The 3,903-nt window shown below is 44.9% G+C and overlaps 1 pseudogene; it reads left to right on the forward strand.

Annotated features, from left to right (window-relative positions):
• Positions 1–1,301: 1,301 nt before the first annotated feature.
• LOC138154589 (T-box transcription factor TBX6 pseudogene) lies at positions 1,302–2,599 on the forward strand (annotated as a pseudogene).
• The last annotated feature ends 1,304 nt before the right edge of the window (positions 2,600–3,903 follow it).

The raw sequence follows: 3,903 nt of genomic DNA on the forward strand, positions 1-3,903 counted from the left end.
GATAAGAACTCACTATTTGACAAAAAGTGCTGGGAAAACTGGAAAATAGTATGGCAGAAACTGGTCATAGACCAATGTCTGACACTGCGTACCAAAATAAATGGGTACATGACTTAGATATAAAGGCTGATACTATAAAAAAAATAGGGGAGCATCGAATATTTTATCTGTGAGATTTATGGAGAATTAAGGAACTTATGACAAAACAAGACAGAGAAAATTATGAAATGCATAATAGATAATTTTCATTAAATTAAATTGTAAAGGTTTTGCTCAAACAAAGCCAATGCAAACAAGATTAGGAGGCAAGTAGAAAACTTGGACAGAATTTTTACAACTAGTGTCTCTGAAAAAGGCCTAATTATTATTATTTTTTTTTTTGCCTTTTGGAGGGCGATTGGGGATAAGTAACTTGCCCAAGGTTAAACTGCTAGTTTTGTGTGTGTGTGTGTGTGTGTGTATGTGTATTTGTGTGTGTGGGTGTTAAGTGTCTGAGGTCGGAACCAAACTTGGGTTCTCCTGACTCGAGGGCGGGTGCTTTTACTCACTGCACCACCTAGCCGCCTCCTAGAGGCCTAATTTCTAAAATATTTAGAGAACTGAGTCAAACATACAAGAATACAAGCCATTCCCAAACTGATAAATGGTCAAAGGATATGAACAGGCAGTTTTCAGAGGAGGAAATTAAAGCTATCTATAGTCATGTGAAAAAAAAATGCTCTAAGTCATCATTGATTAGAAAGATGCAAATCAAAACAATTTTGAAGGAACATATCGCACCTATCAAAATGGCTAACATTACAAAGCAGGAAAATGATAAATGTTGGGAAGATGTAGGACAGTTAGAACACTAATTCACTGTTGGTTGAGTTCTGAGCTGATCCAACCATTCTGGAGAGCAATTTGGAATTATGACCAAAGGACTATGAAAGTGTGCATACCCTTTGACTCAGCAATGACACTTGCAGATCTGTTTCCTGAAGAGAACATAAAATAGGTGAAGAACCCACATATAAAAAAATATTTATAGAAGCTCTTTTTGTGGTGGCTAAAAACTGGAAATTGAGGAGATGCCCATCAATTGGGGAATGACTGTCCCATGGGCTGCCCCCCTCCTCCCAACACCAAATTCCCCCCCTTTCCTACATCCTGCACCCCCAGCCTTGAAGGCCCCTGGGGGAGGAGGAGCTGTGACCAGGGGCCAAGGGGGCTGAGGCTATAAAGGGGGCATCACCTGGGCGGGTGGCACAGAGCTGAGCAGACAGGACAGGACAGGACAGGAGGGGCCTGAAATCGGCCCCATGTACCATCCCCGAGAGCTCTATGCCCCTTGGGGGGCCAGCTACAGGCTTTGCCCCCCCCCCAGCCTGGGGGGGATCTTGGTTTTCCAGAAGGGCTGGCAGAGGGGTACCGTTACTGAGACCTTGACACCCCCAAATTAGATTGCTTTCTCTCAGGGCTGGAGGCTGCACCACAGCCTCAGGCTGCCCCACCACCCTTGCCTCCATTGCCTCTTCCTCTGGGAGGAGAGTCAACTGCCCCTGCCTCAGCTTCTGAGGCCTCCCACCTTCTCCCAGGAGTCAACCTAAGCCTGGAGAACCATGATTTGTGGATAGAGTTCAACTCTGTGGGAATAGAAATGATCATCACCAAGACTGGGAGACGAATGTTCCCGGCCTGCCGAGTGACAGTGACCGGTCTGGACCCTGAGGCTCGCTACTTGTTTCTCCTTGATGGTATTCCTCGGCCTGTGGATGGGGCCCGGTACCGTTGGCAAGGCCATCGTTGGGAACCAAGTGGCAAGGCAGAACCACCCTCTCAGACCGAGTATACATCCACCCAGACTCCCCAGCTACTGGTGCCCAGTGGATGTGGCAGCCTGTCTCCTTCCACCATGTCAAGCTCACCAACAACACCTTGGATCCACATGGACACCTGGTCCTTCACTCGATGCACAAGTACCAGCCACGGCTTCATCTGGTTCGGGCTGCTCAGCTCTGTAGCCGTCACTGGGGTGGTATTGCTGCCTTCCGATTCCCTGAGACCTCGTTCATCTCTGTGACAGTCTACCAGAATCCTCGGATCACACAACTGAAGATTGCAGCTAATCCCTTTGCTAAGGGGTTCCAGGAAAATGGGAGGAACTGTAAGAGGGAATGGGATGCCAGGGTTAAGAGGAAGCTGAGGGTACCAGAACCTGTCATTATGGAGACCTATAGTAGAGATGGCCCTGGAGGTCCCTGTGACTCCACATTGGCTGGAGACCTTCCAGAACAAGCCTCTTCATCTACTGAGGTACCCACACCTCCTTCTGCACTCAGCTGCCTTTCATGGAGCTTCCAGTAGCCTCCCCACCAGGGCCTCTTCCTTCTCATAGGCTGCAGATCAACTGTCTCGTTCTTCGTCTTACCAGGCACCCTTCCTGGAGTTGTCTCCTGGAAATGGGGGTTCTGGTCCTGGATATCCTACAGCACCTCCGGCATCAGCCTTTGCCCCTCACTTTCTCCAGAGAGAGCCTTTTCCTCTCCCCTATGCAGCCCCTGGGGGCTACCTGGATGTTAGCAGTAAGCCCCTCTATCAAGTTCGAGGCAGCACCTAACAACCTTTCTCTCTGGAGCCTGGGGGACTCTTGGGGGCCATCTCCCTCCCACACAAAATGGCTGCTTTGGCCTCCTTCATCTCAGCCAAGCCTACCCCCACTCAGTTCACACTTCAGCTTTAGCTCACACCCCCCTCCTGCTTCAAAGCCTGTGGAGGTAGGCTTGGGGGGAGACCAGCTGTTCTGGCTTCCCCTTCCTGGGCTCTCACCTGGGTGTGAATGGAGGGTGGGGGCTGGGCCAGCAGGGGACTGGGCCTCACCAAAAGGACAGGTCAGAGGCCACAACCAGAAACTTTCAAGGGCAGCCCAGCTAAGGGAGTTGCTATAAGGCCTCTAGGGTGCACACACCAAGCCCTTCACCCTTACTACTCAAACTACTGTTTGACCAATTTACACATACATACCCTTACCTCTATGTGGGGAAACTCTTCCAGGGATGTAGAGCAAACTGTCTTCACCCCCACTGCCAAATGTACAGTAATTACTATACTCTCAAAACACACACACACACACAATATTGGGGAATGACTGAATAAGTTATGGTAAATGAATGTATGCTAATAATACTGTTGAATTATATTACTTTCTTATTTTATTACCATATACCACATTATATTATTATATAATATATATTATATACTATATTATAGTACTATATACAATACCATTACTATATACTCTAAAAATGTTGTATTGTATTACTATATACTGTATCATACTATACCGTTCAATATATATTACTATATTATATATATATGTTCTATATATAGGATGATACTATATGTTGTACTATAATTGTATTGTATTGCTATTATTATAAATACTATTGTTATTATTTATTTACTATTATTATATTAATTACTATTAATACTATTACATTGTACAATATTAATATTGTACTATATTGACATTGTGCTATAAGAAACAGTGACATTGTGCAATGACTGATTCTGATAGACCTAGGCCTTCTCAGCAATTCAAGGACTTAAAACCATTCCAAAGGCCTCATGATGGAAAATGTCATCCACATCCAGAGAAAGCACTATGGAGCCTGAATGCAGAGTGATGAAGACTATTTTCTTTCTTTTTGTTTTGTTTTGTTTCTTCTGGTTCCTTCTATATGATATTTAAAAATATTATATAAAATACTATAAAGATTATTATTTATTTATCGTAATAGAATAGAGAAAGAAAGAGAGAGGAAAGAGAAGAAGGAAGGAGAGAGAGAAAGAGAGAGAGACAGAGAGAGAGAGAGACAGAGAGACAGAGACAGAGAGAGAGAGAGAGAGAGAGAGAGAGAGAGA

The sequence above is a fragment of the Petaurus breviceps genome, unplaced genomic scaffold (genome assembly GCF_028583685.1).
Source record: "Petaurus breviceps papuanus isolate PSGF00001 unplaced genomic scaffold, PetGlider_PUasm1.0 91041, whole genome shotgun sequence".
Lineage (NCBI taxonomy): Eukaryota > Metazoa > Chordata > Mammalia > Diprotodontia > Petauridae > Petaurus > Petaurus breviceps.